This window comes from Protopterus annectens, chromosome 16.part0, assembly GCF_019279795.1.
Source record: "Protopterus annectens isolate FY-2018-M chromosome 16.part0, PAN1.0, whole genome shotgun sequence".
NCBI classification, from domain to species: domain Eukaryota; kingdom Metazoa; phylum Chordata; order Ceratodontiformes; family Protopteridae; genus Protopterus; species Protopterus annectens.
This window is the reverse complement of record NC_056750.1, coordinates 140,118,795-140,145,850: the sequence shown is the minus strand read 5'-3', so window position 1 is coordinate 140,145,850 and position 27,056 is coordinate 140,118,795. Positions and strand designations below refer to the sequence as shown.

Below are 27,056 nucleotides of genomic sequence, written 5' to 3'. Positions count from 1 at the left end.
TGGGGAATGTCACCAAACAACAGAACAGAGGCAGTAATCAAAAGACAGGCCTCAAAGGAAATGTCGTAAGAACGTATTTAGTGATTCTTTCCTAAACACAGCTTTAACTACATGAGCTACTGCATAAATCATATCAAAAGGGTCAGAGAAGCACATGTCAAGGCAATGTTACCCAACAACAGAATGGAGGCACTAATCAAAAGGCAGGCCTTATGGGAATGGAAGCAAGAATTTTTTTAGTAATTTCCTCTTAAACACAGATTTAACTAAGTGAAATATTGCAGAAAGCATACAAAAAGGCTGAGAGAAACACATAGGGAGTGCGACCCAACAAAAGAAAGGAAGCAGCAGCAAAAAAACAAATCACAGTGGAATCAAACTCAGGACTTATTCAGTGATTCATTCATAAGCACAGCGTTAACTAGTGATTCATTCATAAGCACTGCGTTAACTAGTGATTCATTCATAAGCACAGCGTTAACTAGTGATTCATTCATAAGCACAGCGTTAACTAGTGATTCATTCATAAGCACAACGTTAACTAAGTGATTCATTCATAAGCACAGCGTTAACTAGTGATTCATTCATAAGCACAGCGTTAACTAGTGATTCATTCATAAGCACAGCGTTAACTAGTGATTCATTCATAAGCACAGCGTTAACTAGTGATTCATTCATAAGCACAGCGTTAACTAGTGATTCATTCATAAGCACAGCGTTAACTAGTGATTCATTCATAAGTACAGTGTTAACTAGTGATTCATTCATAAGCACAGCGTTAACTAAGTGATTCATTCATAAGCACAGCGTTAACTAGTGATTCATTCATAAGCACAGCGTTAACTAGTGATTCATTCATAAGCACAGCGTTAACTAGTGATTCATTCATAAGCACAGCATTAACTAGTGATTCATTCATAAGCACAGCGTTAATTAGTGATTCATTCATAAGCACAGCGTTAACTAGTGATTCATTCATAAGCACAGCATTAACTAGTGATTCATTCATAAGCACAGCATTAACTAGTGATTCATTCATAAGCACAGCGTTAACTAGTGATTCATTCATAAGTACAGCGTTAACTAGTGATTCATTCATAAGCACAGCGTTAACTAGTGATTCATTCATAAGCACAGCGTTAACTAGTGATTCATTCATAAGCACAGCGTTAGCTAGTGATTCATTCATAAGCACAGCGTTATCTAGTGATTCATTCATAAGCACAGCGTTAACTAGTGATTCATTCATAAGCACAGCGTTAACTAGTGATTCATTCATAAGCACAGCGTTAACTAGTGATTTATTCATAAGCACAGCATTAACTAGTGATTCATTCATAAGCACAGCGTTAACTAGTGATTCATTCATAAGCACAGCGTTAACTAAGTGAGCTTTTGCAGAATTTGTACAGAAGGGATCAGGGAAACATAAATAAATGGAATGTTACCCAACAAAAGAAGGGAAACAGAAAATTCAAATAAAGAGCATGACCATAAGGGGATGGAAACTCTGTGCATTAACAGTCTACAAAGGAGGACATTAACAAACTGAGCCATAGAAACATATAGAGACATAGGCTTTACTCAGTTTTGTACCTGACAACTGCCACACAATGACATTCAGCTCATTTGCATGACTGCCAACAATCTATGTTGTGCATGACATAGATTGAACTTTATTTCATTTTTGCTATACAACAAGAAATACCAGTTCTCATTAGTTAGATATGGATAGTGAGGGTGCTTTCCATGACCTATTACACAATGTACAATCACAAAAAAAGATGATTGTTTTATTAGATTTTTGTGCGTGTGTGTGACGTTTCACCGTATTAAATGCTGGAAGTTGTAGTCTAGGACAGAGGTGAAAAGGGGAGGCAAGCAGCAGGGAAAGACAAACAAGACTAACACCGTGGCAGTAACAGAATGAGGGAGTAGGAACACAATGTATAGTGAAAAGGGGAGGCAAGCAGCAGGGAAAGACAAACAAGATTAACACCGTGGCAGTAACAGAATGAGGGAGTGGGAACGCAATGTATAGTGAAAAGGGGAGGCAAGCAGCAGGGAAAGACAAACAAGACTAACACCGTGGCAGTAACAGAATGAGGGAGTGGGAACACAATGTATAGGAAGACATCAGACAGAAGAAAGATACTGGTGATTGTTAAACCAACATCTGTAGGTATGGACACTAAAAGAAAGCTAACATCTGGGTGGGGAATAGGAGTGGGCATTTGCAGATGCAGTCTCTGCCAGCTGAGACACAGTGGAAAGTTACTTGTCACCCTGGGCACTGTCACCAGTGGGTTATGGCTCAGAAGGTGGAGTCAGTGATGGGCAGGGACGCGATTTAACAAGTCAACAGAGCATGGTTTCCATCTGGCCAATGTGGGCATCTAACCTGCTGTTAATGACCTCCCATACAATGTCTACCTGCTGCCGATGGATAACAAAGAGGTCAACCCCACTCACACCACTACTGGTGGGTACTACTAGACCAACCTAAAGTACAGGACTATCTGATGCAGATGGGAGATGTGTTGGCAACCATCACAGGCTAAGACACCAATGTGTCTAGTGCTTCAGCTGGTGGTGGGGATGATGATGATGGTTATGCTGCTGCTGCCACCTGAGGGGGACCAGCAGACCTTGCCGAATGGACAGTTGCAGGTTGCTACACTACTGTATAAAAATAATAAAACAAATGGAAAGAAACAATAAAAATAAACAAAAAATATATAAAAGATGTAGATAGTGGCAGGGAGGGTAAGAGAAGAGGCATAATGTGAAAGCTGTATACTACCTGTTGTTGCTAATGATATTAAACAATATACTTTGCAAGGAGTTAAATAATCATGGATCTCAGAATTCATATGTGTGTGTGTGTGTGTGTGTGTGTGTGTGTGTGTGTGTGTGTGTGTGTGTGTGTGTGTGTGTGTGTATCTATCTATATATATATATATATATATATATATATATATATATATATGTGTGTGTATATGGATTCACTATATATCCTCGAAATACTGAAATGTCGAAATTCAGTATTTCGAGGCTATAAAGTCAAAACCTTAAAACAACGAAAACTCAGAAGCGCGAAATTCAAAATCTTGCACCCCAGAGATTTTGAATTTTGCGCTTTTACTACACACACACACACACACACACACACACACACACACACACACACACACACACACACACACACACACACACACACACACACACCTTCCTCCCCACATACAAACACAAGCTCTCTACTACATAAAAACAGGGGGCAAGTCCCCATGTGGGGGCTGCACCCCCCACACCCCCCTACTTAAATATTCTAACTCAGAGATCGCACTACATACATACATACACACACAAAACAGCACCACACAAGCTACATTCTCCTCGCATGCACACATCACAGCAACAAAACGCACTAACACACACCACAGCCCCTACCAAAAACCCTTAACACATACACACTTACCTGAATCCATAACCACAGCGGAACCTCAGAAGCACGAAATTCAAAACCGCCGGTATTCGAGGGTTTGAATTTCATGCTTCTGAGCTTTCACTTTTTTCAGGATTTCACTTTATGGGCTCGAAATACTGAATTTCGATATTTCAGTATTTCGAGCTTCTAAACTGAATTCATATATATATATATATATATATATATATATATATATATATATATATATACATATATATATAGATATAAAACAAGGAACATCTAAAATAACAGGCAGTCTGACATGCAACATTATTGATAGAAGATTAATGGCTGGGGCTATTTAGACAGACATGTGTGTACCTGTAGTTAGAGGTACGTTTTATGTCTAAGAATACTGTACATATATCAAAGTAAACATGCTCAGACATGCATATATCAATCACAGGTTAAAGGCAAAAGACATAGAGTACTATTGCAATTTGCAAAATTTGCAGTAAACTGATAATTTTTTGTTGTTGTTGTTGTTGTTGTGTCTTTCGGCTTTTCCTGGTTAGGGGTCGCCACAGCGGAACTCCAGTCCGCTAATGATTGGCAGTAGATTTTTACGTACCGAGTTGCCAGCCCTGACGCACAACCTTCATGAAGGTATGCCCATTCATGCATGTCTCCACGCAGAAGACGCTCTAGCTGAGAATCGAACCAGACAGCGTCTTACTGTGAGGCGACAATGCTACCGCAACACAACGCAGTAAACTGATAATGATTATTTTATATATGAATGTGCTGCAGTGATACTAATGGACGGAAAAATTTACATATGTTTTCTATGACTACAGTAATGTGGGGGGTGCCTAGGAATTAAACCCACTGGCATCCTATTAATGTGAGAACAAAAGACATTTAACATAAAGATCCACTTGTCCACCTATACAAGAGGCGTCATAGAGAAACACATGTAACATTGCACAGTAATAGCAATACCATTGATCTGTCCCAGTTAGGACACATGTACCACTGGTATCTCAATGCCATACATTGTTATGTAATGCTGACAATTGTTACTATTAGTATCCTGACATTTTTGTGGCAGAATGTATAATCACCCTGGCATTCTGGTAGGTGCATTGACTCATGTCACTGTAATGGTGATGACACTACTTCCCCATGCATGGGTGCCAGTAACATGGGTGACATCCTTGGACAAACTAGTCCAGGCATTAGCCTTACACTGTGACCTGGTATAAGGTGCTTCCAAATGTAACTCTTAATGAAAGATATCTAGAATTCATCCTCACATCACCTCTGTGCTCTAAAAGGTTTACTACTCTCTCCTTCTCCAGCCATAATGTCTCATCTTGAAAGATTTCATAAAAAATGGCAGAGAATTGGTACCTAAAACAGTTCTTGCATGTCCCAGCCTCCTTGCAATGGCAATCATTGACAGGCACCTCATTTGCATGATGGATGGCAAACTGTGACAATGTAGGCAGTGTATTTTTATGAATCCAATGGCACTTTAAGGTGTGAAACATGGCAGTCCTCCATCCCTGTGTATGCTACTGACAATACATGCTCTACAGTAACTCCATAGGAAGATGGTTAAATATAGGAGGAAAAGTCCCACATCCCAAAATACGTGTCTGCCTGCGCATGAGTGCAGCTACACACAGGTATATGCACAGCATTGTGTAGAAATCTCAACAATGTTTATAAGGTTTGCTCACAATGCAAATTGAGTGATTCAGAAACTATAATGATCTGAGTCCTAATTAGCATAATTATCACACTCGGAAGAGTAAATGTACATGACAGAAGTACAGCAAGATGCACATACCCTCATTGTGCTACAGAAGACTGTAGTCCGATTCCTGCGAAAGGTGCTTTTCAAAAGAATACTGTTTTCAGGATGATATCTGCTTAAATAAGATAAGTGCTACTTTTTCTGTATATATTGCTTTGTACAACATTAGCTTTGTGTCCACTCTTTATTATAAGGGTAGGGTGGGGGGATGTCCTTGAATCAGGATTCTCCATGATACTGTCTACTCCAGCTGCAATATGAAAAATTGGCATTGTGGGTTCATGAATTTGTGCTGTTTGTTTTATATGTATAAATAAATTAGAAATATTAAGAATTATTCAGTTTTTATAATACATTTTTACTGGCTAGGTGTTGGAAATCCTCCTGTACATTCATCTGCATTTAAATATAACTTTTTATTCTACCCAAACAGTTATATACTGTAGTTCTTGCATGTGCAATGACTTTTGTTGTCCATACAAACACAAAATGTTCACAGAAGTATATTCTGACTGGGAAGGCAGTGTTTCTGAATTCATACATTCTATGGCGAGATTTCCTGAGAATTTCTCAAAGTTCAAATAACTTTTAATAGGGTAATTATATTATTAATGAAAAGTAAGAAATCATATTCTATGCACAAGAAACAAACCAAAATTTAATTGTTTTTGATGTGACAATTCTTTTTCTTATTACATTGGCGCAGCTGTAGCATTGTTGCCTCACAGCAAGAGGTTCTCCCATTCGATTCTCGGCTGGAGTGCGGGGAGTGCCTTCTGTGTGGAGTCTGCATGTCCTCCCCGTGGTTGGGTGGGCATTCGAAAGACATGCGTAAATGGGCATGCCTTCATTGAAGGTTGGATGTCGAGCTGGCACCTCAGCGTTCGTGAAAATCTACTGCCAATCATTAGCGGACTGGAGTTCCGCTGTGGCGACCCCTAACCGGGAAAAGCTGAAAGACAAACAACAACAACATTGCTAATATTGTTTCCAATTGTGACAAATTTTTGGACACGTACATACCAAATAGGGCATTATATTCAATGGTCAGCATACTGAGTGGAATGATTACATCCCTGGACCTGGACGCAATACCTTTAAATATAAGCTGTGCAATAAAAAAGGACTTCCTTAAAACAGTGGCTACTTGGTAATCAAAGGACAGTCCATTATCCACATAGGTTCCTAGACCCCTAACTGCAGAATCAGTTTTCAACAGAGTGCTGTCAATGTGATAGCTATAAGTGGAGTCAGTAAGATATATATGTGGAGGTGAAAGGTGTTCTTTTGAATGCATTTTGTTCAACTCAATTTTATCAAACAAAATCTAATTTAAAACGATGAATGGAAAGGGGGTAGTCTGTGCAGAATTTCAAGAATACCTGCGAAGTGGGAATTTTCCCTTTTATCTGGTTTTGCATGATCTCAGAGTTGGTATATTTAAGTTAGGGTGGGGGGGGGTTGCCTCCCCACTACGAAAAACATTGTTTTGAGTTAGCTTACTTTCTACTTTCTTCAATAAGTCCAGTTTTGATATGTTTGTTTTGTAATACCGATGTCAGAGAAAGTGAATTTTGATGGGTTACTATAAACCTGTAATAAGTGCTATATGAGTTTTTCTGCACATATTTCATCTCCTGCTGAAATGCTGGTGTTTTTCGTTAGTGGTACAGTGGTCCGGATTATGTAAAGGTAAAGGTTCATTATATCAACCACTACATAATTCCTGAGCTTTTTCATTTTCTTTCCATTTGTATTACCCTGGCATTAGTATATTTAATTTCCAGGGGCGTGAGGGTGATTACCTTTTTCATTGATATTAGTTGTGATTAATAACAATCATCAATGAGTTTGTTTAATGCTTTGTGTTTCAATCAAAGTCATATGTGAATATAAACTCTCACACACACACACACACACACACACACATACACACACACACACACACACACACACACACACACACACACACACACACACACATATATGCATTGGATTATATACCAATTACATCCTCTTCAGTTGACCATTTAATAAGAAAGCATCTAAATTAAACAAAATGAGTCATTTTGCAGAATCCCTTTGCCCCACCCCACAGCTTTATACATACCGGCCACAAGAACTTGCAGTAGTGGTGAAATAGAAACTATTTGTTAAACCCACTTCTTTCTATCTCATACTACCAGTCATAACCTGCAGTCATTAACCAGCACACCCTCATCAACCAGACACATGCACTTCCTACACAACCTGTCATACAGACATGAACACTAACCTTTCACCAAACACACAAATACTGTTCATTGCACATATTTCACACTTAAACACACACACATGTCACCAATGAAAACTTTTGACAACTATTCAGTTGAAAAACTGCAAATTACAAATATACAACAGCAATTTATGATGATGAAATGTGCCTTGATCAAATGGATGTATGATTCCTGTTATGAAACTCTCAACTAAACAAACTGCACACACACACACACACACACACACACACACACACACCTGTGTGTGTGTGTGTGTGTGTGTGTGTGTGTGTGTGTGTGTGTGTGTGTGTGTGTGTGTGTGTGTTTATATGTGCATGTATATGTATATATGTACAGTGGGAGAGAGAGAGTGTATATATGGAGAACTGTGGTTAGGCTCTTATTTCAGAAAAAGGAAACCACCTTTTACTGCAATTAAGCTCTCTTCTCCTGCTAAAGCATAACAGCAGTCACTGAAGAGTGATGGGAAAGTCAAACAACTTTAAAAGCTGTTTTGGACTGCTATTCTTGTGTGAGTGTTTGTGTGTGCGTGTGCGTGTGCGTGTGCGTGTGTGTGTGTGTGTGTGTGTGTGTGTGTGTGTGTGTGTGTGTGTGTGTGTGTGTGTGTGTGTGTGTGTGTGCGTCTTTGTGCCAGTGCTAAGCATACTATAGCTTTTTCAGGGTCAGATATTCACTTTGCTTCTGGTCACTGTGTGTGAGGCAGTCCTAAATGTGTTACAGCTTTCATAGTAGTAAAGCCTTTTGTGCTTTCTGGTGTGTTATCAACATGGATGAAAAGATTTATTTTCTCAGTCCATGTTTATATATTACATATAATTTATCTATAGCCACGTAAATATATAGCTTTTTTCTCTGTACAAGATTGCAGAACAATGGGGATCAGAGATTTTGCCCTTTCCCCACTATAGTGAAATCTCGACCTCTGAATTTGTATATATAATTAGCAAGGGGTGAAGAGGACAGTCTGGATGTGCCTCCCTACAGAAAGTTGGTATACAGTAAACTCTCAGTTGACCGGCATCCATGGGGATTGGTAGATGCAGAATAACTGTAGTTTCTGGTTGCTTGAGAGTTACTATTAAAAACAGGCCTGACTAATACTGTATCCTATACTATTTGTTTGGTTTGACTTGTTCTTAGGTTGGACAGAAAGGGGGAATTTATTCCTATCTTGCTTTTAAAACTCTAAAACTCTAAAAACATAAGGTATGTTTCTGGGGGGGGGGGGGGGAGAAAGTGCAACACATGAAAATTGTACTGTATTTCTTGTTTTTTTTTTTTTTTTGCTTGTTGCTTGAGACTTCTGGTTGCTTGAGTTCCAGTTAAATGAGAGTTATATATATATATATATATATATATATATATATATATATATAATTAGCAGTGGGGTGAGGTTGATAATGTGAGGGTCAGTATTTTATGTTCAAAGTTTAGTGGCTTAATATTTTCTATATTTGATGCAGTATCATAAATCCATACATGTGTGTATATATATATATATATATATCCATCCATCCATCCATTCCCATCCCAGTCAGCACATGAGGCAATGAGCACTTTCTGGCATTTGTTGGTTCAATAGTGGTTACAATTTTTACAGGGTTGGGTTGCTAGCCCAGCACCCAACCCTTCTCCATGTATGCACATAGGGTCAGGCACACCACACTCGCACACATATTCATACCTATGGCCAATTTAGAGTTCACAGTCCACCTTTTGTATGTCTTTGGAATGTGGAAGGAAACCAGAGCACCCAAAAGAAACCCATGTAAATGCAGGGAGGACATGCAGACTCTGCACAAAAGGCACCCCAACCAAGAATCAAACCAGAGAACCTCTTGTTATGAGGGAAGAACACTAACTGCTACACCACTACACCACCTAGGTATGTGTATGTATATATATATATATATATATATATATATATATATATATATATATATATATATATATATATATATATATATATATATATATACATACATATATACATATATATATATAGAGAGAGAGAGAGGAAAGCTTGTGCAAGAGATCATTTTTATTTATTTGTGAGGAATTTTTTTGTGCCTGTAGAGGAAGCACAATTTTTGATGAGTCTTTTTGATGCACTGTTGAATGTGGAGATCAAATTTTAGTTGATCGTCAACTGTGACTCTTAGTAGTTTTGTATGAGGTTCTACTGAGATAGTTCTGTTATTGGGGGAGGTGACACTGAAGGTAGTTTTGTGCTGTTGGAAAGATTTTAAAAAGAAGAGAAGGAGTTTGTTTCTTTAGGGCTGAGTTAGAGCTGATTAGTTGTTAGCCATTTTTCAACTGAGTGGAGAGATTCTTGGGTAAGGGTGAGAAGGAGGGAGAGATTGTTAGAGCAGGAGAGAATTGTAGAGTCAACAGCATGTTGTATTAAAGAGGAGTGAGGACAGGATGTGTAGAGGTTGTTTGTAAAAATGTTAAATAGCAGGGATCCAGGAATGAAGTCTTGGGGAACCCCTGTTTGGACAGGGAGGAAGGAGTAAGAAGCAGAGAGCCATCTAATGGACGGAAGACTGTTGGAGAGGTAGCTAGAGAATCAGAAAAGTGCAGAGTTGGCAAGATTAAGGCTAGTTAGCTTAGACAGAAGTAAGTTGTGAGAAACACTGTCAAAGGCTTTCGAGAGTTCAAGGAAAACACAGGAGACTAACTTACTGTTGTCATAAGATTTCACAATAGACTGTGTGAAAGATATTAGTGCAGTAGATGTGCTATGGTTAGGCTGAAAGCCATGTTGAGTCGGGGTTAGGAGATTCTCTTGTAAAAGATGATCAAGGAGCAGATTATGAATGCACTTTCAAGTATTTTTGATAGGGGAGATATAAAGGCTATAGGTCTGAAATTAGTGCGATCAGCAGGATTTCCACCTTTACATAAGGGTATGACAAATAATTTCCTCCAGATTTCTGGGACTGTGTTTTCTTGGACTGATCTATTGATTAAAATGGAGATGTGATATGCAATAGAATTTCCAGCAGGTTTAAGGAATAGAGGAGGTAAGTTATCAGTAGGCGGAGACAATGGTTTAAGTTTGCTGAAAAGTGATCTAATATAAGCTGTAGGGGCAGGGTTAAGAGAGAAAGAGGCTGTGTGGGGAGATGGATATGGAGAGATAGTGGGGTAGGTACCAGTGTCTTTTTTGGTTAAATTGTGGATTGAGTCTATTCAGATTTTTATGATGTTTTGATGCTCTTAGATGTTCTTAAAATATGAAAATATGACAACTGGCAATCTCAAAGAGCATTCAGTTATGTTTGATTCCATAATAACTTCCCATATGACAACAGGCTAGTTTTAAAAGACCCTGCCTTTTCATTAAATACCTTTCCCTTTTCTGTCCCTTTCCTATCCTTGCCCTAAAAAGAAGTTAGTAACCCCTAGTTATGCTATTCATGCTTGATATTACTATTAGACCACCCAAACATTTACCAAGTTCTCCCCTCTCCTTTGTATCATGTTACGTCTAGTCCCAGGTCTCCCCTGTCCTATGTATCATGTTACTTTAGTCCCAGTTCTCCCCTGTCCTTTGTATCATGTCACTTTTAATCCCAGTTATTCCCTGTCCTTCGTATCATGTTATTTCTAGTTCCAGTTCTCCCCTCTCCTTTGTATTATGTTACTTTAGTTCCACTTTTCCCCTCTCCTTTGTATTATGTTACTTCCAGTCCCAGTTCTTCCCTATCCTTTGTATCATGTTACTTCTAATCTCAGTTCTCCCCTCTCCTTTGTATCATGTTACGTCTAATCCCACTTCCCCTATGCTTTGTATCATGTTACTTCTAACCCCAGTTCCCCCTGTGCTTTGTATCATGTTACTTCTAACCCCAGTTCCCCCTGTGCTTTGTATCATGTTATTTCTAGTCCCAGTTCTCTTCTATCCTTTGCACCATGTTATTTCTAGTAGAAAAATGTTTCTCACTACAGTGGCAGTGCTAGGATGTGTCAAACAGCATTGAGACTAACTGAAAAACAGAGAAAAATAAAAAAAAATCTCAAGGGCAACAGGCAATTGTAGAACCAAAAGGTGTGACTTTTAAGGTGATATCTCTTTAGTTAAATCTCTAACTGTTAACTCTACCTAGGTCCTTTATCTTCATGTGTAAATATAGATATTGTACATTACTGATAAATGACAATCAGCTTTTCTGGCATGTCAGCCAAATTCCTAAATTTTAATGACATACTTTTGTTAGATCACTGCATACTACACAAACATTCAAATAAATGCCATTACAGACATGATACAGTGCCTGCATTTGTACTTTTAATTCTTCACAGTACCTCTGATAACTGTATTCTTTCCTGCACACTTTCTTGTGTTTTTTCCTCATCTCTTAACAGTGTATTCGGCCTTTTATCACACATTTCCCGTGACTGCAGATGTCGACTTTACTGCAATCAGAACATTGCACTTCTAAGCAACAGCATACACTGAGCTGGAAACAAGGACGATGCGCCATCACAAGTTACCTTACCTTGATATCAACAGAGACACAGACAATAATTCCAGCATCCGTAGCTCTGCCCCCAGTCACTCCTGTACCACTTGTATGAGCTGCTCCTCAAATAAAGCACACCCTGCAGTGGCACACTGCACCAATAACATGGCACACTGCACCAATAATATGCCTCTGTGTTTGAGGGAAGAGCAATAGCATTCAGGACCAGACTGTGTATTTATATAGTTAATCTGCACACTCGGGAGAAAGACTCATTATCAGCCTATGTAACTACAGTGTAGTGCACAGGTATGTGCTCCCTCTGAAAGCACATTGCAAGGCACCAGGAGATGTGCTGAAGCTTTGCTATTTAATAAAGAATTTTCTGTGCTAAGGATGCACTATTTTGCTGTTTTTTCTTGCACAGATGCAGCTAGCAGAAGGTCTTTGGCCCATCATCTGCTCCCTAGGGATTCATTTCACTCTATGCAGCTGTCTCCTTTTCCACATCCTTTTTCATATATATTGCATGAACCTTAGAATATAATCCACCACTGTTTTGCAATTGTGTGTTCAGGTACCACAGCCTGCTCCATGAATTAATACCTGTATATGTTACTCTGAAATATTTCCCTTTCAGTTACCACGCATTCCTCCTCTCTGTGGCACATTATTTAATTCTGTTTTTTTTTTTAACTGGGTTATCTGAATGAGGAGAGCCTGTTGTCCATGGATACCTGTGCAGAAAAGCTCCAACATTTCAAAAACTCACGCTAGTTTACAGTTACCAGTATTACCAGTATCAACAGTAAACATCAAAATGCTTCATGTTAATAATAAAGAATTAAAAACTGATATTTGAGTGTACATGACTAAACACATATTCACGGAGATTAGCAATCTGTACATTAAAAACCTGTAGTGTTTATACTGTGGTATAATGTAATAGGGAATGACAATGGTTATAAACTGATGTGATTGTTTATGGAGTGAGTAATTATATACATTAAATGATAATAACCTGGATTTATATATTATAAACTCATAAACTATAGGGCATGTAACAGAAGAAATGATTACATGATGTCATTAGATCTAGGAGAATGTTGTAAGCATGGTTCCCAAATCTTAGTTCACTGTGCTTAAAACATAATGAGAGAATGCTGGAAAACAGTGGAGTAGATAAATAAAAAAGGTACCAAGCAAAGGATTCAAAGAACGGAATCATGAGTGGTAACAATGTACAATAAGATTCCACCATAATTTCCAGATAACCTGAAACAACATGCAATAGTCCTAGATAGAGAATGGAAGTGGATTTTTGGCTAAGGAGAAGCTAGTAGTGAAGTGGTTTAACAACAGTATGTAACTAATAGATAGGACTTGTTCAGTATTACAGTTCCAGCCTCTCAAAAGTAACATGGTGCATCCATTTCATTTCTCCCTGTCCACTGTTTTTTTTTTTCTCTTCTTCTGAGTGTGAATCATTCCCAGTGCTTTGATCCTTTCTTCAGCTTTCAGGTCCCCATTGCTATAGCATCTTGGTAATTATACTATGCTTCCAGAACTGAAAAAGGTATTGTGGGAGCAAACATTTGTGTCCTGTATAATGTGTATAAAACTTACACTGCTACAGCAACCAATCGCTCTCACTCGGAATATGTAACCAGGGCACAGTTATCAGATAAACTTACAGTGATGCCTAAATACAAGGCTGACTACAGTGGAGGGAAAGATCTTATATATAATAACCAATGTCACCAAAGCATAGGTACAGGTAGCAGTGTCGTTCCTTGTTTCTATGTTGTATTATATTGCAATACAAGTAAATAAGACACAGTCTATCTAAGTGCCTGAAGGGAGCAGCCAATAAAACTATACATACTTAATACTTAATTTTGTCACATTCCTGAAAATGGGCTGTGTTTAAAGAGCAAAAAATAAATAAAGAAATAAGTAATGTGGCATACAGGCAGGAGAATGGATGGCAGCATATCCCAACTTAGCTGAAATTCACTTACAGACCTTTAGTCAACTGTCAAAACATTTAATTTACTATAAGGACCAGCCACTCTCTCTACAAATAAATGCTTCTTGATGTTATCCCTTTAACTTATCACCTGTTTTTCACACTGCATTTTGTAGCACTATTTGTGTATTATACCATGCTTATGTATACAGACTAGTTGGTGCAGAAGGCCAAAATATACAAATCTGAATTCAAGATCCTCCTGTATCTGCTTCCTATAAACATAAGCTTTGCATGCACTACTATTATGGATCACTAGGTGGCTATACTGCTTCCAAGTCAGGCAAAACAGCTGACAATGGTGACCTTCAGGAAAATATGCACTTTTCCAATATTCTTGCTTGTTTGAGTTGTTCTCTGAGAGTTTTGATGAGAACTATAAAAAGTGCAGTGGATTTTATATCAACAATATTTCAAGATTCACCATGGCCTTTCTCCATTGGCAGTGGTGACCTCAGAGTTAACATTTTTATGTGAGAGAGTGAGGAACTTGGTGGAAGCTTTATCCCCCAACATAAAACAGCATGTGCGTATATATTAGTGTGTGTGTGTGTATTATTGGATAGTGTGACTTGTATGCCTGTGCTCCATGCCTGAGTAGTGTATTAACGTACTGCTGGTATAACTCACTCAAGACTAAAATGCTTTTTCATGTGTACTTCCAGCTCACAACCATACTTTTTATGGTGCCTAGATTTCTTGGATCTGCCTTCTTAACTAAGTGACTTACCAGCTAATACTAGCCAGTATTAAAAAAGGGCAAGGACTTATTAGTAAAATTACACTAAGATTGTTAGTGTAGTATGTCCTGCAGTGGAGAATTTCATCTCTGTTTACCATGTCTTCATATTTCATACGTATGTTCATAGTTTCATAACTGAGAGACCAATATGTTATTGAGGTGTATGGTATGAAACATCAATTTGGGAGACAGGATAATTCACTGAAAATACTGCTTTATATTACACTATTCTGGAAATATTGTTTGTATTTGTTAGTAATTATGAAAATAAGCAATATTTCCATATGTACTTAATACTTCAAAAAACAATTGACTTATAAATTGTTGAATGACATTAGGTGACACCTTAGATGTTGTTGAAGAAACTTCTCTTTAATATTTGCACTCTGTGTTGCACAACCTGAGAGATATCTGCTAGTTTTAGTATATGCAAGTATACAATTAAACATATGTTTTCATATTTCTGTGTCTCAATAAACATGCACTTACAGAGGAATTTTTGTTAGCAAGTGAAAGCTCACGTCTGTTTAACAAAAATGGTCTAACAATATATGGCTAGGTTGTATACTTTTCACAATATGAAAATCTGTGACAGTTTGCAAAAGTATAATTTGAGGTTTATGTGCATTATAATATATTACATTATTTATGAAAAAGACTGTATGAGTACACAGACTTTTATCACTGTAAAGAATACTTTTTACTGATAAAATTGCTATTTGTACAGTTTTAATCACTTTTACTGTTTACAGAATATTTATATTTGTTTATCAATCTGACCTCAAGGTTTGGACATTTATATTAAGCTAGTCAGATAATTTGTTAATGGTTACATGCAGAGACTCAGTGTCTTCTCCGGTTCTATACTTTGCCATGCAATAATGTCCAGCTTACTATACTATGTATAACTTTCTCAAATAAATAATATTGTTCTTTGCTACATGCAAGGGCTGTTTTAATTTCATTTCAGTTTCTTTTACTTTACTTTCTCTTAGAACTATAACTAAATATTGCTGGAGCTCTTCACCTCAGGTATCTGTAAAATAGTTTCACTCTAGTTAGATAACCTGGTTATTGAATAACTAAGTAAAAATAAATGGGTAGGTATCCTGTGGTATCACAGCTGCATGAAGGAGATGAAATACAAATAAGACAGCTAAAAATCACAGAGGATAATAATATTGCAACAGCCTGAATAAATCAAAATAGTGATTGCAATACAGTAAAGAGAAGATTGTTATTCAACAAACCAGTTTGTCAAATGTGTGCCAAATTTAATGAGCAAAACAGAGCGAAGACATAAAAAAACTGCAAACAAGGTGGAGAGGGAAACATTTTTGCTCAATGAAACATTTATCAGTGTGTTATCACATCACTGGAAATAAAGTATTTATGTAAATTGAAATGTGAAAAATAAAGTAAGTTGATATAAGAGTGTTCATATATAATGTATACAGAATTCCAGAAAGAAGACATGCAATAAAGTCATTTGATGCCTTGGCATTTAACTGGCATCATGAAGCTGTGTTACACCAGAATCCAGGGGCTGACTCCTACCTGTGAACCAATTAATTCCATATAAACATACTCAGATTGGGAATTTAACAGGAATCTGCATGAAATTATTAAATATGATGTTAGGAGGTATAGAGAACAGTAGCCTTTTAGAAGCCTTTCTTTCACTTGATAGAAATAATATTGAAGAGGTTTTGGAAAGGAATTCAGGAGTATGTGGCTTAGCACATAGGCCCAGAAGTATGTTCCTCACCAAGTGCTACAATTCACAGTGCAGACCAGCCTGTACAGCTAAAGTGAGGCAGGCAAATGAGAATAAATTATAGAGGCTCCCACAAACTACAAAACCACCCACACATGCACATACATGCATACACATATAAATACATCCATGCATCCATACATACTCAAGCACATTCTCACACACACTCACAAAATCCAAAAGCCTCATGATCTATGACAAGTTACTTAATGCATTTATATTTCTACAATTTGTTAACTAGCTAAGCATACTAGTCCCTGGGCCCTTTTCAGCTATGCCCCGAGGGAAAGAATGCATACTACATTACACAGACAAACAACTTAATGTAGCCAATATCATGTTATGGGAAGTGGGAGTAAACTGAAGTAATCTGTGAAACAAAAACAAAACAATGCAGCTGCAGCAAGAGAATGTAAACTCCACATTGTCAGGGACTGAAGGTCAGGATGCAGTTTGCATCTGTTGGGCTGTTTTTCTTTTGTTCTTTATCTCTCATTTTTTCCTCAGGCTTTCTCACTATCTTTCGGTCTGTGACTTTCTTTCATTTTCTTTCTGCTAAGCTCTTTTTTCTGTCCCAGGCCAGAGCTTCTGACTTTATGTTATGTGTATCACTTGACTGTTCCATCACCACCTCATTAGTTCTAACCTTACATTACATGTATCACATGACTGCTATATTGCTACCTTATTACGTCTGACCTTATATGCACCACATGACTGCTCCATCACCATCTCATTGCTTCTGACCTTAAATTACATGTATCACATGACCGCTCCATCACCACCTCATCATTTCTCTCACCTTACATTCATGTATCACACGACTGTTCTATCACACCTCATTAGTTCTGACCTTATATTACACTTATCACATGACTGCTCCATCACTACCTCATTACTTCTTCCACACTTAGCATTTACTTTGATGACTTAGCCATACTGGTTTTGGATACAGAAGAACATGTTGACCATCATTTGTGGCCTGTAATTGAGGGGTGTATGCTTTATTAGACACAGGACCCCTACAATTGCAGCACAAGGCAGAAGTTAATATGTCTGCTCCTGTGTACACATGCACCCAAATGGCTGCTTGTATCAGTAAGTATTTCATATGGTGTATGAGTTTGAGGTTCCTAGCTCTCTTGAAAGCACAATGCCAGAGTGCTAGAACTGACAGCCTCCTTTTATTTATTTTTATTTATTTTATTTAACATTTGTTAACCGGGAAAGTCTGCCTTGGAACAAAGCCAATTTTAAGCGGAGGCCCAGGAAGAAATGCTCCAGATGCATGTCTTTGTAAGGTGGGAGGAAACAGGAGCACCCAGAGGAAACCCACACGAATGCAGGAAGGACATGCAGACTCCACACAGAAGGCACCCCAGCCGAGAATTGAAGTGGAGAACCTTTTGCTGTGAGGCAACAACGCTACCGCTGCACCACTGTGCCGTCCAATATTCCTTCAAATATGGGAGGACAGTCCTCTGAACAGTCAGTTCTAATACTCCCCTGATGGCTTTCTAGTGCATGGGCAGCTTGTGCCCACATCAGTGGCACAACAGTTGGACAAGTTACCACCACAACAGAGGTGTAGCAGCTGACTCTTTTTTTGATGTATCCTCACCCAGTGCCATGCTATAAAGTGTAGTCTAATCTTGTCAATGATAATGTGCTAGGTTTGTTAAATTATAAACATATATATATGGGTTCACTAGACAATCCCAAAATACTGAAATGTCGAGTGTCAGTATTTCGAGACTGAATTGTGGAAAGTGCAGTTACGCGAAACTGCACTATGTCGAATCTGCTGTTGTGGTGTCGCGTTCGTGATGTGCAGTGTGGTTTGTGGATTTATCTGGGGTGTCAGGTAAGTGATGTTTATGTAAGGGTACTGGGTAGGGATATTAGTGTGTGTGTGGGTGTAGTTGTGGTATTTGTGTGTTTGTGTCTTTAGTGCGACCTCAGAGTTAGTATATAGGTAGGGTAGGTGTGTTTGTGTGTTATGCTGAGTTTGTGTGTGTTGTTTTGTTTGTTGTAGTGTGGTTAGGTAGGTGTATGTGTGTGTATTTGTGTGCTGGTGTGTGTGTGTGTGTGTGTGTGTGTGTGTGTGTGTGTGTGTGTGTGTGTGTGTGTGTGTGTGTGTGTGTGTGTGTGTGTTTATATAAGGGAGCAGAACATTTTGTCAACTAATCCGTTCATCAACAAGTGACTTAGCCAGTACAGCTGATCAAAAACCAGCTGATCAAAGTGTACTGGCTTTGTCAATGTGAGATTGCAGTACAGTGAGGATCAGGGAATATGCCCTTTCCCCACTGTAGTGCAATGTGGAGTCAGTATAAATAATTAACAGGGAGTGTGAGGCTAGTTCTGATGACTGTATAGGTAAACGCAAATTTACACCAAAGTTATCATGTATAGCCCTGCTTGAGTTGGGAGGTGGACACTATTAAATCATCCTAAAGGGCAGCTAGAACTTTGAAGTCTATCTACTTAAGGGTGTATATGGTTAGGTTCATGTCAGATAATCGAATTTTTGGAAATTGGAACTTTATATAGTTTAGACCATATGTTCGACTTTCCAAAAATTCAAATGAAGCAAAACAACCAAAATCTACATTTTTGCAGGAAGGACAAGTACCCCTGTGCCCCCAACACCCCTCTGCAAATTACATATACCAACTCCAAGATTGCACTATGGTGGAGAAAAGGGTAAATTCCTGGATCCCCACTGTACAGTGATCTCTATAGAAATGCTTCGAGTTTGGGGAATGTCAAACATATACTCACATCCTTGATTGGATCCTCACTAACACCCCACTCTCTACCACAACTCCCTTACCTTACCAGATAGCTTGAGTGACCATCTTCCTACCCTTATCCAAAGACACACACTCCAAGCACCTAAACCACACACTTACAGAGTCTGTCGTAAGCTGACCAGTTTTAACCCTGAAACTTTCAACTCCTTACTATCACTCATTGACTGGTCAGTCCTTAAGCAGCTCCCTCTCAATGAAGTTGTGTTAAAGTTCAAATATTCAATAATAATAATAATAATAATAATAAAATCAAATATTCCTAAATATTCTTGACTCCCTTGCCCCATCTAGGAGAAAGAATCAAAGCTAACTATTCCCCATGGCTACCTAAAGAGACCCCATCCCTTATGCACAAAAGAGATAGTGCCTGAAAGGCTTGGGTTAAAACCAAAACACCATCACTGCTCCTATCTTATAGGCAACTCAGGAATCTCTCCAAGAAACTTAACAGAGACAAGAAAACGTTCTACATCTCACCCCAGTTCAACAGAAAATCTAATCTACAAAAGTTTTGGTCTACTGTAAACAAAATTCTACATCCCGGAAATCCTTCTACTCCCTGTCTTTTCCCAAATAACTCCTCACTAGAAACTGCCACCCTTCTAAACAACTACTTCATTGATACTATTCAAAAACTAACAGTTACCAGCTGCAACCCTGTCCACCCTCCCACCTCTTCAAAACCACACAGCACCAACCTTTTCTCCCTTAAACCAGTCTCTACTGCCTATATCAAAACACTGCTTCTCAAACTTAAGCCCTGCTCCCCCTTCTGCTGACAACCTTCCCCCCACCTTCCTCAAACTTGCCACCGAATCCGTAGCCTACCCTATCAGTCTACTAATCAACAGATCCATTCAAGAAGCCATAGACCCAGACATTTGGAAATCCTTTTACACTGTCCCTGTGCAGAAAGGTGGAAATTCTACTGACCCATCCAATTATAGGCCCATAGCTATACTTTCACCTTTATCAAAAATCCTTAAAAAATGCATCCACACTCAGCTCATGCATTTTTTTCTTCCAGGAAAACCTACTAACTCCTACACAACATGGTTTCAGGCCATACCAAAGCAAAACCACTGCACTGTTATCTTTTACCTACACAGTAGCCCAGGCCACAGACAACAACCAACTAGTATCCTCCCTTTTCCTTGACCTCTCCAAGGCCTTTGATACTGTTTACCACCCTCTACTTCTTTCAAAGCTATCAAACCTTAACCTCTCTGGGCCATCTCTTGACTGGTTCACAAGTTACCTCTCCAATAGCTCACCTTCTACTCCCCCTTCCTACCCATCAAAACTGGTGTCCCCCAAGGCTCCATTCTCAGACCTCTACTTTTCAATGTCTTCACCAATGACCTACATACTGCTTGCAAACAATCCTCCATTAGTCAATACACAGATGATTCAACACTCCTTACCATCTCAAATTCTATCTCTGACCTCCACACGCACACCCAAAACTCTCCTTTACATTGAAAAATGGCTTTCAGACAACCAGCTCATTTTATATCCAAAAAAACTAAACTTTTACTATTTCTGCCATGTCCTCCAGCTCACCGTAAATCTTCCTTTACTACAACATCCCTTGATAAGACCACCGTTAACCCAGACCCCCACACCAAATGTTTAGGGACCACTGTTGATGATGAACTGAAATTTAACCTGCATATTCAACAAACTATCAAATAAAACACCAAAAACTAGGACTATTACATAGAAACAAAAAAATTCCTTACCTCTGATACTAAACTCTCTTGGGCCCAATCACTCCTCCTCCCCTCCCTTCTCTATGCAACTCCTATCTTTACTAATATCCAATCTACACTTTTATCTAAGTTAGAACAAACCTAGCACAAAATAGCTCTATTCGCTCCTAACTTACCACATACTTTATGCCACTGCCTTGCTCTCGACACACTCCAATGATTAAAATTTCTCCAACAACTCCAGTTGACTCAATTCTGCATCCTACACTCCATCCTTTACAAACCCACATCCTGCCCCTCCCTCTTCTCCCTGGTCACATATTAAACTCCCAGTCGCTCACTCTGTACATCCAATCAACAACTCCTTGACATCCATACGCCTAACAAAAATGTAGGAAAAATGTTGTATAAATGCACTGTAGTCAAGGCCTGGAATAAACTAACCTTGTGCATAAGAACCACAACCCACCCCTTGCTCTTCAAAAAAAAAGCTAAAACAATTTCTACTTGCTTCTAGGTCTTGTCACTGTCATGCCCCTACCTAATGTCTTCCTCATCTTTCTACCAACACCCTAGCAGTACTATCTGACTCCTATATTTTAACTACTGCTATCTCTCTTTTTACCTTTCTCCACTCTTCTGACTACAAGAACCCATGTAAATGTGTATATACTTGTCAAAAAAAAGTGTTTTTTCCTACATTTACCTTGTAAATGTTTTCTACTGTAACTACTTATATTTACTGTGTATGTAAGTCTTATTCTGTAATTTTGATATTTTTACACTATTTCAGAATTTATTATGTGCAATTATAATTTTTCGTCTATGTACTGGAGCTTTTCTCCTCCAGTCTCCACTGAAAATGCGCTTTTGTTGGACTGACCTGGTTAAGAAGATTATTTAACACAGTAACTCACTGAGGAGTGTAGGGGGGATTGCCTCCTACAAAAACATAATGTGGGCTTGTTTTTTGATCCTTTGTGGATCCGTGTTTAGTTTTTCAATACTTAGGTGTCGATCATTGTTGGAGCAACTAGTTGCTATTTTGATTGAAGTGATGTAGAAAAACCCAAAGACGCAGGAGTCTACACATTGTAAAAGAAAAACAGAAGAAGCAGACTAAAATGTAAAAATATTACAGCAAAGAACTCACAGAACCCAAGTTACAGTAAGCAGTACTTTAATCCATGAGATGCAAAATTCAAAATACAAAATTAAAGATAAGCGCTTTCGTTCCTTTAGTAAGAAACATCATCAGATAGTAATACAGAGAACTCACATTAAGTATATCATGAGTTTTAAACCATCCAATGAGGTGATACAATGACTGCCAGTCCTCCTTGCAATTATAGCTGATCTTAAGGAAATATAGACAATGCCATGAAACATGATCGCAGAGCAAACTAAAACCATGACAATGCTTATAAAAATATTTTAAAATATTTTAAAATGTGTTAGAAATGTATTTATTTTTATTTTATTTAACATTTGTTAACCGGGCTGGTCCAGCTGGATATATTTCCATTTTCAGTGGTGGCCCAGGAAGAAAAGCTCCAATTTCAACAACCACCACCACAGCAAAAAAGGTTTAAAATTGAATACACATTAGTCTAACAGATACAAACATACATCAACAGCTCATTTTACAGCATGTAAGTCTAGGGCAGTCCATAGACATTATTAGAGGTATCTTTAAAACCTAGATAAAAATAGTTACACAGACAGTAACTTTCCTATGGTTAATTTACTAAACATATTATCAGAAAAATAGTTAGGGAAGAAAAGGAGGAGGTATAAAGCAAAAGGCAGGAAATACTACCAGCAGGGTACATTCTTAGCTAAGTCGAAAGGATAATAATTGTTGTCAAGTAGTAGAGATTATTTGAGTTGCCTCTAAAGTAGAGGGATAGACAGGAAAGAGAAGAGAAGAGTAGAATGGCAAGAAATGACAAGAGCTATCTAGAGATTCAGTCTGGGAAATAGCAAGGGCATAGCCAGTGATTTTTAAGATATTTCTTAAGATTTTGCTTAAAGAGAGAAAGGGATGGAAGTGCAGTAAGGTCAGAGGGCAAGAGGTTCCAATGTTTTCCAACAGTATTTGAGAAAAGTGAGTCACCAGCTAAGTTGTTAGACTTGGTGGTCCTAGCTAGAAGTTTATTGGAGAAGCGTAAGGAATCAAGGTTCCTGTAGGGTAATATAAGGTTGTTTAGTACTGGAGTATTGTTAGGTTGATAGAAGATTTTATGAGTGATGGTAAGTTGGGAAAGTAACAGAAGGTTTTTTAGTTCTAGCCAGTCTAGTTGACGAAGGTTAAGACAATGGTGAGTTCTATATGGGTTTCCAGTGGCAAATCTAGCAATACTATTATAGGAGTTGGATAGTTTGGTAAGATTACTTTTTTTTAGATTAGTGTAAATGGGGGCTGCATACAATGGAGTTGAAATTAAATGGGAGTGTGCAATAGTCATTTTGACAGTTGGAGTCAGGAAAGGTTTTATCCTATATAGGGAGCCCAGTTTTTATTAACAGATTTAATAGTGTTATTAATGTGAATGTCAAAGGTGAGGTTATTATCAATTGTAATACCTAATAGTTTGGTGGAAGTGTCTGGGGATATAAGGGTACCATTGCTAGATTGAATGGAGAAATCTATGGGGGGGGACTTGCTGTTTGTTGTAAACAGTAGTAACTTGGTCTTTTTAGTGTTCAGAAGAAGGCACCGTTTAGAGAACCATGTCTCTACGGTGTTAAAAGCTGTCTGGGTTAGAGACTGCAGTTCAGAAATAGAGTTGGCAGAGCATATAATAGTGGAATCATCGGCATATTGTATACAGGTTGTTTGAGGAATGGCTATTTGAAGGTCATTGATGAATAATGAGAAAAGGAGAGGACCAAGAATGGAACCTTGAGGGACTCCCAGGGAAATAGGAAGGTGTGAAGATAGTTGATTGTCCCAAAGAACTGCTTGCTGTCTATTACTAATGTAGGACTTAAACCAGAGAATTGCTTTGGTGTCTAGAGGGATGGATGACAGATTATTTATGAGTAATTGATGGTTAACCATATCAAAGGCTTTAGATAGGTCGAGAAAGAGTGCTGATGAGAGACTGCTATTATTACGGTTATTATTAATGGTGTTTGTAAAGGATAGGAGAGCTGAGGTGGTACTATGATAAGGCCTAAAACCATGCTGACAGTTTGCTAGTATGTTATGTTTTAGTAAGTGGTTCATTAGCTGTTGGTGAATGCATTTTTCCATAATCTTAGCTATTGGAGAGAGGAGGGCTATAGGCCTGTAGTTTGAATAGTCAATAGCATTACCTCCTTTGTGTAAGGGAATAATATGAGAGATTTTCCAGAGATTGGGAATGGTTCCTTCAGTTATGGTACGGTTTATCAGGATGGATATAGGATAGGCGATAACTTTGGCAGCTTGCTGAAGGTATTCAGATGGTAAGTTATCAGCTGAGGGGGTGCAAGGCTTGAGTTTGTGGATAAGTTTATGGATGTAGGAGGTGGGGATGGGTTGTAGTTGAAATGTTGGCTGAGTATTAGGTAAGGGGTTAGGGGGATCAGAGTTGTCTGTAGATAATTGGTTGGCTAGAGTTTGTATGGTGTTTGTGAAGAAAGTGTTAAAGGCATTCGCAGTTTGATGAGAGGTGTTATTTTCAGACCCTAGAGGTGAAGGAGTGCTACAGTGGCCTGGGTGAAGGAGGTTGTTCACACTTGCCCAGAATTTTAATCTTAAGAATTAAGAAAGACTTAAGAAATCTTAAGTATATACCCGGAATAATAACCAAACTCAAAAAATATGTGTGTAAGTAATCATTAATAAAACCATGAACATAACCAGGATACGTACTGAGTTAAGTGCACCACATCGCACATTCTTAAACAAATTCTGTAAGATTATGAAATGTGCACAACCACTAAAGAGTACAAATTAAAATGAGAATTAGCTATCGAAAAAATAAAAAGAATTTGTCTTTTTAAAGAAACTTTTTTTAAAAACACACAATAATAAAAGCAATAAAAAGGCAAAGCCTGTTAATCTATCTACTTTCTAAGTTTCTAACAGCAATATTTAAAAAGTGTCCCTTTTTTGGGCCTATGTTCCCCCATTATTTATGGCTTTGTCCAGATTTCTTGCTCTAAGAGATTCAGAGGTACGTGTGTATATGTGTATCTAATGGTAACCATACAATTTGTTGATGCATTATTAGCCATATCTGACCTCAAGGATCAAAAACTGCTTGATAGCAATAGCTGCATCATTGAGAAATAGAGTGTTTTCTCTGAGACCACCCCAGCAGCTAATGTGCTGTTGTCAAAGATGTGGCCATCTGACTTACTACAAGCTAGAAGGGTGTAGCGATCTGAATACTTTTGCAGGGAGGGGAGTCTGATTAACACACACAAAGGTGTGTTCATAGGTTCATAGGTGTGTACTAGGCTAATGGCCCTGGAGCCTTTACAAGCCTAGCCCATAGAAGTGCCCTGGAATCATGCCGTCGCTAGTTCCCAGTGTCTCCATCAAGTAGAGCCACTGGAGTGATCCCCAGGGTGAACTTTCTATTTCCCATCCACTCATCAAGATTTCTCTTGAAGAGGGCCAGTAAGGTGCTCTGTTTGACATGTATGGGAACTCTATTCCATAGCATGGGCAGTCTCTGGGTTATGAACCTGTCTTTCCAGCATGTTCTGTTGATTGTGGTAATGAGGTTGAGATCCCTGGAGTATGTGGTGCAGAGGGATTGGGATTTCTTTAGATGTAGCATTTCTAACAGAGCTGGGTCAGACATGGCTTTGTATGTCAAGCAGAGATCACAGAACCCAAGTTGCAGTAAGCGGTACTTTAATCCATGAGATGCAAAATTCAAAATACAAAATTAAAAGATAATCGCTTTATTCCTTTAGTAAGAAACATCATCAGATAGTAATACAAAGAAAGAACATCATGAGTTTCAAACCATCCAATGAGGTGATACAATGACTGCGAAGCCTCCATGCAATTATGGCTGTTCTTAAGAGAATACAGGCAATGCAGTGAAAAATGATCACAGAGCAAACTAAAACCAAGCCAATGCTTATAAAAATATTTAAAAATATTTTAAAATGTGTTAGAAATTTATTTATTTATTTTTATTTTATTTAACATTTGTTAACCGGGCTGGTCCAGCTGGATATATTTCCATTTTCAGTGGAGGCCCAGGAAGAAAAGCTCCAATTTCAACAACCACCACCACCACAGCAAAAAAGGTTTAAAATTGAATACACATTAGTCTAATCGATACATCATACATCAACAGCTCATTTTACAGCATGTAAGTCTAGGGCAGTCCATAGACATTATTAGAGGTATCTTTAAAACCTAGGTAAAAATAGTTACACAGACAGTAACTTTCCTATGGTTAATTTACTAAACATATATCAGAAAAAATATTAGGGAAGAAAAAGAGGAGGTATAAAGCAAAAGGCAGGAAATACTACCAGCAGGGTACATTCTTAGCTAAGTAGAAAGGATAATAATTGTTGTCAAGTAGTAGAGATTATTTGAGTTGCCTCTAAAGTAGAGGGATAGACAGGAAGGAGAAGAGAAGAGCAGAATGGCAAGAAATGACAAGAGATACCTAGAGATTCAGTCTGGGAAATAACAAGGGCATAGCCAGTGATTTTTAAGATATTTCTTAAGATTTTGCTTAAAGAGAGAAAGGGATAGAAGTGCAGTAAGGTCAGAGGGCAAGAGGTTCCAATGTTTTCCAACAGTATTTGAGAAAAGTGAGTCACCAGCTAAGTTGTTAGACTTGGTGGTCCTAGATAGAAGTTTATTGGAGAAGCGTAAGGAATCAAGGTTCCTGTAGGGTAATATAAGGTTGTTTAGTACTGGAGTATTGTTAGGTTGATAGAAGATTTTATGAGTGATGGTAAGTTGGGAAAGTAACAGAAGGTTTTTTAGTTCTAGCCAGTCTAGCTGACGAAGGTTAAG

At 38.2% G+C, this 27,056-nt stretch overlaps 1 protein-coding gene across 1 annotated transcript in view; it reads left to right on the top strand.

The window, feature by feature from the left end:
* LOC122790696 (purine nucleoside phosphorylase) overlaps positions 1-27,056 on the top strand; it is a 759,528-nt gene that overhangs the window by 137,200 nt on the left and 595,272 nt on the right. The gene's annotated exons all lie outside the window — the stretch shown is intronic.